Raw genomic sequence first — 14,536 nt, 5'->3', positions numbered from 1 at the left:
ATACATCTTATTACTTAGACATATATTAATAGTTAGACAGTGTGTTAATAAATGCTTTAACAACTCATATTCCTACTGTAATTCATGATTAATTCAGGTAGTTATAAAAACATTTAATAGTTTGCCAGTTAACTATTTTTGTAAGCTCATCTAAAGTGAGAAATATTTATTTCTACTCTACTGCTGTACACTTGATATTGTGACAAGTCAGAAGTGTATTGATCCATCTGCAGTTTATTCAAACAAAGGGCAGTACAGCAGAGACAAATCCAGAGAACAGGCAGTGGGTCGGGGCAAGCAGCAAGCAACATAAACAATGAACAGGCAAGAGGGTCGAGGCAGGTGGCAAGCAAGGCACAATGATAAACAGGCAAGGGTCAGGGCAGGCAGCAGAAATCAGAATACAGATAAACAGTCCAAGTCAACAACAGGTAAGTAGTACAGAAATAACGCTCAGAAATGATAACCGTGGCTAATCAAGACTTCGCACAGAAGTGTGTGTGAGAGCGTGTTTTATGAGAGTCTGAGTGTGTGTGTGATTGGCGGCAGGTGCAACGCAATCAGTCCCAGGTATGAGGGTTCATGGGAAATGGAGTTCAAATTAAGTCAATATTCGGTCGAGAGCTCCCTCTGGCGATCCGGGAGATCTGGTGCGGGAGACTCGTTTGTAACAGGTATAACATGGAAAATAAACCTCTGCAATGTCATAGAAAATAAAAATTCCTGTACACCTCCAGAAAACATAACTGTGCAGTAAAATAAAAACAAAGCCTTTGCAATCTGATATAAAAATACATTTCTGTGAAGTGTAAACTTTGTTGAATACAAATTTTACCAGTGCCAACACTGGCTTACAGGAGTTCCAAAATACAACAAATAAAATCAGACTGAGAGTTTGCTTTCTGAGCACCTTGCAGTATGGAATGAATGGTAAAGTATAAGCAGTGTGAAACATGAAGCAAGAAAACCCAGGATTCCATTTACCCAGGTTTTATAATGACCCAAGCTTAACTATTCCAGTGCGAAAAGCCTTAATTTGTGACTTGCTGTTTGCACTGAATTTTCAATCAGCCATGAAACTGAAACAGGTTTCGTGGCAGTACCTTCTTACTACACTAAAATATTTTGCTTGTTTTCTTTATTTTGTTGCTTTTTTGTTCATTTTGTTGCTTTTGTTGATGTATATTCATTTTGTTTCTTATTTTTTATTTATATTCACTTGCTTTCTTATTTTATTTTTTGTACATTTTGTTGTTTTTAGTTCATTTTGTTGCTTGTTTAGCTCTTTTTTTTATTTTCATATGACATTGCAGAGGTTTATTTTTCATGTTTTATCAAGTGTACAAGTTGTACAGTTTCATTTTTTGCATCTTGAAATAAGTATTTCTATGTTCTTTATCACTCTGTGATGTGTTTGTTTCTTTTTCTGGTTAGAAGATAACTGAGCCTTTAAATCTCCTTTGTAAAGCTTTACGAGGCATAAAAAGTGTTCACTTTAGATGAGCTCACAAAAATAGTTAACTGACAACTACTAAATGTTTTATAACTACCTGAATTAATCATGAAATACAGTATGTGTTAATAAAGCATTTATTAACACGCTGAGTAAATATTACTACATGTCTAAATGATAAGACGTATAAATGTACATTTAAATAGTATATTAATAATTTACTTACACTTTCTAAATGATCTTATGAACAACTGACAACTCATAAATAACTGGTTTGTAAATAGTGTAATACTTAATTTAGAAATGATAAATTGATCATTAATAAAGTATGAAAATACAATTATTAAACATACTAGAGATATGCTTCTAAATCAAGAACAAAGCATTTATAGCTGTATTTATAAACTGCTTAATATCAATTAATGTAGGGACCATGCTTTATAAATTATTATTAACTATTTAGTAATGCTTAATTAATGATTCATAGCGTGAGTTATTATAAAGTGTTACCAAATTTATCAAAAAAGATAAAAGAAAAAAAAAAAAAACATTGAGAGAACAAAGATGTCCAACCTTCTGTCCCAGAATCAACAACACAACCACCAATTCAACCAACACTAACTTTTAATATTCTTATATAGAGTAAAAATAAATGCACAAAAGTAACAATAACCATAGCAGAAATATCAATATCAATAATAATAATAGCAGTAATAATAATGAAAATAGGAGCAATAGCTTCAGGAAAGAGCCTGGCCAAAATTACAAAGAAACAAAAGACTAACTATCCCAGACGTCTCTCTGAATTACCATCGAGAAATATAATCCAGATAAATTATTTACATATGTAACGATGGGTCAACAGAGTGGGGATCCATTTGCAGCTTTTATTAAGAATAGTAAATACACAGGTAAGGGCAGAGGCAGAGACGTAAACGGGGACAGGCAATGGTCGAGGCAGGCGGCAGACAAACGGTATCAGGAAGCAGGCAGAGATCAGGGCAGGCGGCAAACAAACACAGTCCAGTAAACAGGCAAGGATCAAGGCAGGCGGCAGAGAATCACAAGAGATAAACAATCGGTAACGGTATAACAATCCACAGAAAACGCTTAGAAATGATCACCGGGGCAAATCAAGACTTCGCAGTGTGTGTGTGTGTGCGTGCTGCTTAAATAGTGTGAGTGTGATGTGGTGCAGGTGTGTGTGCAATCAGTCCCAGGAATGAGGGCCTATGGGAAATGTAGTCTGAATGATGATCTCAATATTCCGGTGAAGGCTCCCTCCGGTGGTGCGGGGGAGGAAGTGCGGGAGCCTCACTTGTGACACATAACTCTTCCCTCTCTCCCAGTTTAACCATAAACAGGAGAAGAGCAGGATTACAAACAAAAATTGCACCCTCACCACCTACATTCTCCAAAACAAGAAAGAAATAAAGATGCAGAAAAAAAAGCTATTTACAACATAAGTAAAATATCAAAGAGAGCGAAACATGTTCACCACATTTAATTCTCTTCAGTGAATCAAACAGTGAATCAAAAAATCCTGAGCTCACTTACTCAGAAACTCAATTTAAATCAACTCATGATTCTGTGAAGGAAACAGGAGGAAGGAATCATCTTCATGAAAGGAAGTCTCTCTTTTTCTCTCAGCCACCTCAGCGTGATGTCGAGCCACACACCCACACAAGCCGTAGCCTGTTCCTAGACTTCCGTTAAACTAGTTTTAAAATAAAAATATTATTATTTTCTAATTATTATAGTTATATTTATCCTTAAATACTCTATTCTTTATTTTTAATAATGAAAGTTTTTTTTTCAAAAGTAACATTTCTTATTTGGTTTAATTTTTATTTAGCAATAATGATAATAAAAATTATTATTAATATATTAGTCAAATTAATATGTTGTAATGCCTGCTCTCTCCAACCAGCAGAGGGAGCTCTCACCAGAATATTGACTACACTCCATTTCTTCTAGTTACTTCCAGTTTGTTAGATATAAAGAGCCATGCTTTCCACTCACACTTTGCAAAGTATTGCCAGTCTTACCTGCCTCACTTAGCATTCTTTCCATTACCATTGTTCCTGCTTCCTGTTATGACCTTTTGCCTGTGTTTTTTTTTTTTTTTCGAATATTTGTTTTCGATTTGACTTACAGCATTTAAAACCTGACATTTCAATGTTTCTTTAGACATAAGTCTCATTTTTGTGTCATTAGTATTCACTAAGTTACAGTTCATTTTCTGAGAACTATCAGATTGGACTTCGTTCAGAGGGAGACAAGAGATCACGCATCATGTTAGTTTCCCGACTCCAGAGTGTTAAACCATTCTGTCATTGCATACATTGATGACATCCTAATCTATTCCCAAACAAAGAAGAACACATTCAACATGTCAAGACAGTCCTAACTCGGCTCCAACAGAACCAGCTCTACATCAAGGCTGAGAAATGTGAGTTCCATACCACTAGTACTACGTTCTTGGGATACATCATCAGTAGTCACGGTGTGAAACGATGTGGGTAACAAAGAATTACTTTCTATGAAAGTGGCAATGGAGGAATGGAGACACTGGCTAGAGGGAGCGGGACATCCTTTTCAAGTTATCACTGACCATAAGAACTTGGAATACATCAAGAGTGCCAAGAGACTCAATCCACGACAAGCCCGTTGGTCTCTATTTTTCACCAGATTCAGGTTCGCAGTTACCTACCGTCCTGTAAGCAAGAACAGTAAAGCATATGCTATCTCTTGAAGGTATGATCCTATGTCTTTCCAAAATAACCAAGATTCCATTCTCCCCTCATCAGTGGTTGTAGCACCCCTCCGCTGGGACATCATGGATGAGATCCAATGGGCACACCAAACAGATCCTCCCCCACCAAGCTCAAACATGCTGCGTAACACAAGAAGAATGAACCTCACTGGTTCTTGAGGAAGCTCAAACATGCTATGTAACACAAGATGAATGAACCTCATTGGTTCTTGCAGAAGCTCAAACTTTCTGCCTAACATGAGAATGAACCTCACTGGTTCTTGCAGAAGCTCAAACATGCTGCGTAACACATGAAGAATGAATCTCATTGGTTCATTCATCTCTGGTACCCTCTGCCACCAGCTCAAACTCAAGACCACCGCTACGATGACCATCTACCAGGTCCAATCAATAACGGGAAGACCTCTCAGTCGGAAACAAGTACGCTACAGTGTAGGACCCCTTCATCTCCGAGTTAGACTGCTACATATTGAACACCTTCACTTCCTGGTTCTGGAGGATTCCACCGCTGATGTGATTTTAGGGCACCCGTGGTTAGAGCAGCACAATCCCATCATCTCCGGGAGCTCCGGCGAAGCCCTGAAGTGGGGCGACACCTGTTTCCCTCTCACTCCTCAGCCTCCACTTCCTCGGTCCAAGGTCCTTCCAGTTTGCTCCACCTCCATCGAGAGTCCCATTGAGAAACAGTCAGTCGATGTTCTTCCCCCCTTCAGAGATGTCTTCTGTCCGAAGAAAGCCTCTAAGCTGCCTCCACACAGGCCATGGGACTGCGTCATTGATCTGCTTCCGGGTGAACCAGTGCCCAGTGGGAAAATCTACCCACTCTCCATCCCAGAGCAGAAGGCCATGGAGGAGTACATCGAAGAGGCACTACAACAAGGCTACATTCGTCCTTCAACTTCCCCTGCTGCTTCGAGCTGCTTCTTCATGGCCAAGAAGGACGGAGGCTTGTGGCCTTGTATTGATTACCGAGCCCCCAACAAGATTACAGTCAAGTTCAGGTATCCTCTTCCCCTTGTTCCAGAGGCCTTAGAACATTCTTGCGGTGCCACTGTCTTCACCAAGTTGGACCTCCGCAGCGCCTATAACCTCATCCGGATACATGAGGGGGACAAGTGGAAGACAGCTTTTGTGACCCCTACTGGACACTACGAGTACTGTTATGCCGTATGGCCTGGTCAACGCCCCCTCCATATTCCAGGACTTCATACATGAGGTGCTCCGGGAGTTTCTTCACATGTTCATCTTGGTCTAAATCGACAATATTCTCATTTACTCCCGGAGCATGGTCGAACACCACCACCATGTTGCGGAGGTCCTGAAACACCTGAGAGAATTCCATCTGTTTCTCAAAGCCGAGAAGTGTTCCTTCCAGCAACCCTCAATGCAGTTCCTTGGATACAACATCAGTAGCAGTGGCATCCAGATGGACGAGAGGAAGGTAGAAGCCATTAAGTACTGGCCCATTCTGTCCACCATCAAAGAACTCCAGCGCTTCCTTGGTTTTGTTAATTTCTACAAGAGATTTATCATGAACTACAGCTCCATAGCCTTCACTCACCCGTCTCCTGAGAAACAAGCCCAAGTCTTTGTCCTGGTCACCATCTGCCACTGAAGCCTTCAACTGACTTGACACGTGCACCGCTCCTTGTCCATCCAGACCCAGAAAGACCCTTCATCGTCGAGGTAGACGCCTTCACCACCGGGGGTAGGAGTGGTGATATCCCAGCAGCAGGGGAACCCAGCCAAACTCCATCCATGCGCCTTCTTCTCTTGCAAACTCAGCCTGGCGGAGAGGAACTATGACATCGGCAACAGAGAACTCCTAGCTATCAAGCTAGCTTTCGAGGAGTGGAGGCATTGGCTGGAGTGTGCCAAACATCCTTTCACAGTACTCTCTGACCACAAAAACCTTGAATACCTACGAGAAGCCAAGAGACTGAATCCATGGCAAGCTCGCTGGGCATTATTCTTCACACGCTTCAATTTACTATTTCCTACCTTCCTGGTCCCAAGAATGTTAAGGCTGATGCCTTATCTCGTCTGTACACTCCTGAAGAAGCCAGTGAAGATCCTGAACCTATACTCTCCAAGGACATAATTGTAAGCCCCATTCAGTGGCCCGCTAACTCAGTCCCCTCCTCCAATGCCTTCGCCAACACTCTGCCGGACTGTTCACCTGGTTTGCACTATGTCACCCGGACTCAACTCACTCCACTTATCCACTCCGCACACTCATCTCTGGGCACTCGTCACCCAGGGGCCAATGAAACCCTCTCGCTGCTGAAAGAGCACTTCTGGTGGCCCAACATGGCCAGGGATGTGAGAAGGTATGTGCAAAGGTATGTGCAGGGATGTGCTGAATGCGCCATCTCTAAGAGCCCTCGCCATCTTCCATCTTGCAAGCTGCATCCTCTGCCCGTTCCCAACCGACCATGGTCACATCTAGGAGTGGATTTCATCACAGACCTTCCTTCTTCTGATAGTAATACCCGTATCCTAGTGGTCATTGACCGGTTTTCCAAATCCTGTCGTCTCATTCCCCTCAAGGGACTTCCTAAAGCGATGGAAACTGATGCAGGTCAGCATCATTTATTTTAATATAAATAAAACTGCAGATTATGATTTAAAATCAGATAACACTTTATTTTACAGTGTCCTTGTTACATATGTTACATGTACTTACCATAGTAATAACAGCAAATTATGCATAATTACATGCAACTAACCAAATCCTAATCCTACCCTAACCTTATAGTAAGTACATGTTGTTAATTAATATTACTCAGTACTTAAATATATAATTACACTGTAACAATGACACCTTAAAATAAAGTGTAACCTAAAATCTTTATTAAATAATTATTGCATCTAGGTAGTTTGACAAAAACTCAAATCTCTGTAATTCTGACCAAAACCAAAACATCCATGCTATTCCTGCAAAGCATGTGGCACAATGCAAACAATGTGGCATAATGTGGCACAATGCAAACAAAACTAAATGCAATTTAAATTTACTCAACTGCAGAAGATCATTATTTACATCCTGATCACACATTAAGTATTTGAACACATGATGAGAAGTTCCTGCACAAGCAACTTCTTTTCACAAGGAACAAATAAACTGATGAAATGTCTAACTTGGATGACTTCATATAAAAGCATCTGCGAAATGTGCAAATGTAATAAATAAATTAATCTTTTCCCACTTCTTTTATTTTTATTCCCACTAACATACAGTGCTTTTACAATACATATTGTTTCAAAGCACCTTCACAGAGATAAACAGGAAAAATAGCAGAATCAATTATTGCAATTACGCTATGGAGACCATTCAGATACTGCTGTAAAGCTAAAAGACAGTAGTGTCATTATTTAGCTCAAATCAGTTCAGTGTTGGTTCAGTTCTGATCAATAACACTGTGAAGTTCATAAAATTTTGAAGCAAGTTCAATTCAGCTATAAGAAGTTCTACAAATGGCAGCAATGTCATTATTCAGCATTAGTCAGTTCAATGTAGATTTAGTTACAATAACATTGTCAATGACGCAAAATGTGATTCAGTTGTAGAGCAGCTCTACCGTAGACAATAGCTCAGCTTAATTCAGTTCAAGTCTTTGTTCTCATCCGATGGTGTCAGTGCAGTCATATTGATAGATTTTTTTTTTTTACATTTTCTTTCCTATCCCCAACTTAGCAAGCTGAAGGCTACAGTGGCAATAAACCTGAACTCCATCAGGTGACAGAAATGGAGAAATGTCTAGTCACCAAGGTCTTTGCTAAGGATCTGTCCTGAGGGCTCATCTCATCAACGTCTTTGATGACCATGAAGGGCTGTGTTGTGGTTGTTCCTGGGTGCAGGTCCATTGTTTGGTCTTAATATGGATAAGGGTGAGACGGACAGACTAATATAATCGTAGATGTCCTTCTTCTTATGGTGTCACAAGTACATCGGATGTTATGGGAAGTGTTCACGGTTCCGGCTACCCTAATCAAAGTAGCATAACTGTCTTTTAAGCAATTTTAATTATAGAAATATGATAGTGTGTTATGTGTATGCCAGGTTAAAGAGATGGGTCTTTAATCTAGATTTAAACTGGCAGAGTGTGTCTGCCTCCAAAACATTGCTAGGAAGACTGTTCCAGAGATTGGGCACTAAATAGGAAACAGATCTACCATCTGCAGTTGATTTTAATATTCTAGGTATTTTGAACTTGCCAGAATTTTGAGATTGCAGTGGACTTGAAGGACTGTAATGCGATAAGAGCTGACTTAAGTACTGAGGATCTAAACCTGTCAGGGCTTTATATGTAATCAGTAAGATATTAAAATGTATGCAATATTTAATAGGGAGCCAATGTTGACAGAATCAGTAAATATGGTCATACTGCCTGGTTTTAGTAAGAACTCTAGCTGCTGCAATTTGGGCCAGCTGGAGTTTATTAAGCATGCAGGGCAACCACCCAGTAAAGCATTACAATAATCTAGCTTTGAGGTCATGAATGCATGAATTAACTTTTCTGCATTGGACACTGAGAGTATATGTCATAATTTAGAAGTATTTTTGAGATGGAAAAATATGGTTTTACAAATATTAGAAATGAGGCTTTTAAATGACAGATTGATATCAAATAGCACACCCAGGTTCCTAACTGATGATGAAGACTTGACAGAGAAGCCCTCAAGTGTTAGACAGTATTCTAGGTTCCCTTTCAGTCAGTCACGTTTAACATTACGTTGAATAACTGACATTATGGGGTGTCACTTGGGAGCCCAATCACCATCTGGTCGTAAGAGAACAGGCCAATGAAGATTGATGAGTGAGTGGCAAGCCACTCCCCGGGACATACAAATTTATAAGCTTGCAGGAAACTCACTCATTCAGCTTTTTGCTTAAGAGCCGAGCAGTTGTTTACAAAGCATTCTGCCAGTCTGCCCTTGCTTAGTTTGGTAGTGTTCTGCATTGGCTATACGGCACATTCAGCTGTGTTTTCGCTAAAAGAGCAAACATGCACAGATAAGTGCAGTGATCTCACCCCTGGGTGCTTCAACAATAAAAAGAGCAATTTCCCTAAAAGAGCAAGCACGCGTTTGTCTTTTTAAAGATGGATTGGAATCCTGGCCCTGTCTGACAGTCAAAATCACAGCGTTCGTTGGTGACTCGTTCTTACTGTGGAAACATGACCATTGCGACTCCAATACCTTGAAAAATGTGGAGTCCCCTCCGCTATTCCCTGGTCTGGTCTCTCTGTACAGCAGAGGACCACTTCAGTTAATACACAGGATGATATGACAGTTATAGTGGAAGTTCTTCCACTGGGCCAGTCCCCACGGGCCTCCCACTCCTCACATACATCGCGGGCTGTGATGCTCCCCGATGAGTCTGTGGGTCCTTTGCATGAGGGACCCAGTGTCTCTTTTTGGAGCCCCTGCGGAGGAGCAGATGTTGATTGCTGCATCGGAGGCCTTGAGTCTTCTGGGGATTAAGACTAAGAGTGGTGCAGGTTGAGTTTGATCCAGAATTGACGACCATACTTTCCTGGGCTGCTGCGAGCGTTGGGCTTGAGTGGAACCATCCACCCTGTCCTGAATGCTTGTGACTGGATGATTGGTTTCTCGGTGCGGGGTGTGTTGCACAGCATCCTCCTGCCCTTTTACTGCCCGAAGCCGCTTACTTGCTTCCTCCGCTCTCACTACCCTCAGTGGTGGTTATGTGTAGATTCCTCAGGTAGAGCGTGCAATTGCAGTGCGTTACTGCTCGCAAAGTGCCGCCACTGCCTCCCATCCAAGGCCTGTAAGTTCTCAGCCATCCTTTCTGCCAAGGCTTACAGTGCTGATGGACAGGCTGCCTCCGCCCTGCATGCTATGGCCCTCCTGCAAGTCCATCAGGCCAAAGCACTAAAGGAGCTGCAAGAGGGTAGTTCTAAGCCAGGGTTGATGCAGAACTGCGTACAGCTACTGACCTCACCCTTAGGGTGACAAAAGTCACCATGCAGGCCTTTTGCCAGGTGATGTCCACCTTGGTGGTCCAGGAATGTCATCTCTGGCTGAAACTTGTTGAGATAAAGGAAGCCGACAAAGTTTGCTTTCTCAATGCCCCATCTCACAGAGCAGCCTCTTAAAGGGTTAGTTCACCCAAAAAATTTAATTTCTGTCATCAAATACACACCCTCATGTCATCCCAAACCCTTAAGACCTTTATTTGTCTTCGGAACACAAATTATAATTTTTTTTTTTTTGATGAAATCTGAGGGTATCTGATCCACACATAGGCAGCAACGACATTGCACCTTTTGAGGTCCAGAAAGGTACTAAAGACATTGTTAAATCCGACGACATGGCTACAGTGGTTCAACCTTAATATTATGAAGCTACAAGAATACTGTACTGTAGTCCCGGTTTTAACGATGTCTTTCTATGTACCTTTCTGGTCCTCAAAAGGTGCAATGTCATTGCTGCCTATGTATGATTCAGATACCCTTGGACTTCATCAAAAATATCTTAATTTGTGTTCCGAAGACAAACGAAGGGGACGACATGAGGGTGAGTACTTATTGATCTGGATGGAAAACACCATGATGGTGGTTACCTTAACCACCATGGTGGTCTAGGTTCACGTCGCATGTCGCAACTCGCCAGCATCTCCTCCTCTGGAGTCAGCAGTGGCTGAGGTCGCTCTGTGCCATTTACATTCCGGGCAAGCTCAATCGTGTGGCCGATGTGCTCTAACAATAGTTCACTCTCCCGGGAAAATGGAGGCTCCATCCCCAGGTGGTCCTGCTGATCTGGAGTCGATTCGGAGACACATAGGTAGACTTGTTTGACTCTCCGTAGTCCTCCCATTGCCAGCTCTTTTTTTTTATACAGGTCTCTGGAACCTACATGTGTGGATTCTAGATGAGATATTGAATATGGATGGATATTTACATTTATTACATTTATTGAAAAGAAAATACTGCTATTTTTACATAGTGTAAATAGAATCCATCACTATTTTCACGTAGTGTAAATAGCATATCACTAAGAGAAACTGCTATTTTTACTTAGGCTGTGTCCGAAATTGCATACTTTCTTGAGTAGGTACTTATTTTGAATAAGAAATTACTTCACGACTGTTAAAAAAAGTATGTTCTATATAGTATGAATGTGTTTAGTATGAATGTAATACTACATTAGCCATGATGTCAACATTATGTGACCTACCAGTGTCAGTTGCGTAGATCGAAATCACTCACTCGTTCACTCATTCACTAATCCCTATATAGTGTATGGCATTTGAGTGCACTATATCTGCAAGGAGTGAACGAAATAAAGTGAGTGAATTCAGATGCTGGCGTATACACTGTGTGTCGGAGAGTTGGAGCGGTCGCAGAAACGGCTTTGTCACACGTAGTGATAAAACGACTTTTATCTTAAATGTAACTTACTTTATAAAATAATATTAATAACAATAACAAACATAATGACTTTATTTTGTAATTATAGCCTACATACCTCCGTGCCAGCTTTGTGGTTTCATGCGTTAGCTAGCCTATATAACTTAATTGGTTGTCATGCTTAATTTGTGTTCATAACCATTAAATACTGTTTAAAAACTGCAAACAAAAATAAACACATATTAACAAGTGTATGTATTTGATGTATTTATTTTTAGTCCTGTTTATTTTTAGTTCGTTAGAACTCACGCTCACAGATGGTCATAGAGTGCCCTCAGGCGACCGTTATGAATACATTAGAATGAATACGCTACCTACAGATTATATTATATATATTTTTTAAACCATCCACCAAATTATCTCTTCCTTACAGTTTTGTGAGTTAACAACAGTGCCTCAAATTAAGACACTTTCATTCACTACTTTATACCCACAATCCTCTCTGATTTCGAGTGTACAGCAAATGTACACTCGAAATCAGTGAGGATTGTGGTTATAAAGTAATGAACGAAAGTAGGGAATGAAATTGTTCACTCAGAAATCGGACACCACTACAAAATGGCAGACACCCAATATAGTGCACTGTATAGTGGATAGGGAGCATTTTCGGACACAGCTTGACACTCTAATTCATAAATCCTCTCCCGTGGCCTCATGGGATAGTAAAGTTTCCATCGTATGCGCACTTCAGAATCTTGCCAAAAGACGTAGATTATCCGGGTACTTCTTTTTATGAGTACTGTGAATTCAGAAATACTTTTGTCACACACTGTTTTCACCTACTAGGAGGGAAGTATGCGATTTCGGATTCAGTCTTATTGTAAATAGAATCTATTGCTATTTAAACTTACTGTAAATAGCATGTATCACTAAGAAAATATGCTATTTTCACTTCAGTGTAAATACTGTAGAATCTCAGATTGCATCTATTGCACTTAGTGTAAATAGAATCTATTGGTTTTTGCACTTGTTATATTTACTGAGCGCTACATAGTTCCTCCTTATTTAGTGAAAGTAAACACAACCAAAAAGTACCTAACTGCACAAATGAAAATGAATACTGTTTACACTGAGCACACATCCTTTTTAACTACAAAACAACATATTAATCATGTCTCTGTCTTGTGTACCAGGAAAAGTGTTTCAATTTCATTTTTTAAAAATTGTAATAAAACTGTAGCACCTTATTACATTGATCAGTAAATACTGTTAAACCGTACCTGAATACAACTCAAATTCTTATAGTTGGAGTTGGAGTTAAGAATTTATTGTTAAGGGATTGTCAGTTCATTTGCATTGTCAGATCATAATGTACAGCGTAAGAGAGTGGTCACCAAACTTTCTGAGCCCAAGATCCCTGTCTACGGCCCTGATAAAAGGCAAGGTCTTCCTATCGAAGAGTTGAGAGAAAAAGACAGCCCAGACTGTGCTTCCAACTTGAGGCATTTTATTTAGGCTAATTGTATTTGTATTACATGAAATGCTTTGCTTCACCAATCCGATTCTCCGTACTCAATACTGCCACTGGATCATGTATCAGTCAGGACAAATCCAAATCTGATACTGTGCATGTTCAAGTTTGTTAAGCTCCGGAAATGGCAAAAACATTATAAAACACCCAAAAAATTATGAATAACACTGAAGCTTCGCGGTGCATATCAATTACGCAGCACAGTCTCCAAGCCCTGTATCAGGGAGTGTATTGGTCTCACATAGTTACCTGATCGATGACAAAACGAAGCCTTACTTTCTGTCCAATCACGTGAGTGATTGTTGCTTTGCATGTCGGAATAATCAAACCCCAAAATAAGGTTCAAACTAGGGCTGTCACGATATCCGATTACAAAAATGAGGGACTCTTTTGTCCATTTAATGTTGATTTTTCAGATATCAGATAAGACTCATTTGGTTAGGAGGGACTTAATTCAGCAATAAATAGAGCATAATTTCTGAGCATAGTGTTATTCAACTAGACACTCTTCACAGACTGCTGGTGTGTATTAATATTCATATCTATATTTAATAGCACATTTTTGCTTTGAAATGTTTTGACAGGACATAATATTCCTTATATGAATAATATATTGGATAAATAATAAATATAGCAATTGTTTATAAAAAAAACTATTAATTACATTTATTATATAAAAATTATATGCATATTTTGTTTAAAAGCAGATAACTGCTGAATTGTGAAGGTCTTCTGTGAGGTTGATACATTGAATTCCAGGTGAGTTGAATGTTTATGCACTCTCTACACCAGGGTAATGTTATAATTGGAATGTAAAAAGAAGTAAAAAAAGTTTTTAAATCAATTTGGTATCACTTTCACTAGTGATGAATTTACAAAACTCTTGGGACAAAACTCACACTTGTAACACATCTCACTTAAAAGGACTTTATGCTACTTATGTTTCCTTTCACAAAACTATTATATCAGAGTAAATGTCACGTTCGTACTTTGCAAAAACACAAAATAATAAATCAAGTGAGTTTGTTGATAATTGAGAGCAGCTAGATTAATTAATAACAACTGTTCTGAAATAAAGAAGGCCTTGTTAGTGAAGAATCTGTTAGTTTTTTGAGAGCATGATATGCACTGGAGGTTTTACTAATAAAATTACTTTTTGGTTGGACAATTCAAGTTGTAAAGATATAGTATATAGTAGTCTAGAAGTGTCTTGTTGCACTCACTGCAATCCAATAATGACAAAAGAACATTCAACAAGAATCTGTTTGACAAGACAAGTAGTTGATGTCACTTTGTAAAGAAAGATTTACATACGTATTACACGCGCATACGTGTTCTTATACAGAGCACTCGCGCCAAACGTGCATTCCTATCCACCTTATTTTTATAGCTTACTGCAC

At 39.7% G+C, this 14,536-nt stretch overlaps 1 protein-coding gene across 8 annotated transcripts in view; it reads left to right on the top strand.

The window, feature by feature from the left end:
* The window catches only part of si:ch73-359m17.2 (uncharacterized protein LOC799904 homolog), a 119,654-nt gene that overhangs the window by 32,762 nt on the left and 72,356 nt on the right, over positions 1 to 14,536 (top strand). For 4 of the 8 annotated variants that reach the window (XM_051872562.1, XM_051872564.1, XM_051872560.1 and 1 more), the window contains exon 1: positions 13,630 to 13,658. The exons of 3 other annotated variants lie outside the window; for them this stretch is intronic. The gene's annotated coding sequence lies outside the window, so the exon portion shown is untranslated. Of the gene's footprint in view, positions 1 to 13,629; positions 13,659 to 14,536 lie in introns of those variants that run through there. One more of the 8 variants, XM_051872566.1, reaches the window with a different exon arrangement.

The sequence above is a fragment of the Ctenopharyngodon idella genome, chromosome 19 (assembly GCF_019924925.1).
Source record: "Ctenopharyngodon idella isolate HZGC_01 chromosome 19, HZGC01, whole genome shotgun sequence".
NCBI classification, from domain to species: Eukaryota; Metazoa; Chordata; class Actinopteri; order Cypriniformes; family Xenocyprididae; genus Ctenopharyngodon; species Ctenopharyngodon idella.
The sequence above is the reverse complement of the archived record's forward strand: the minus strand, read 5'-3'. Positions and strand labels throughout refer to the sequence as shown.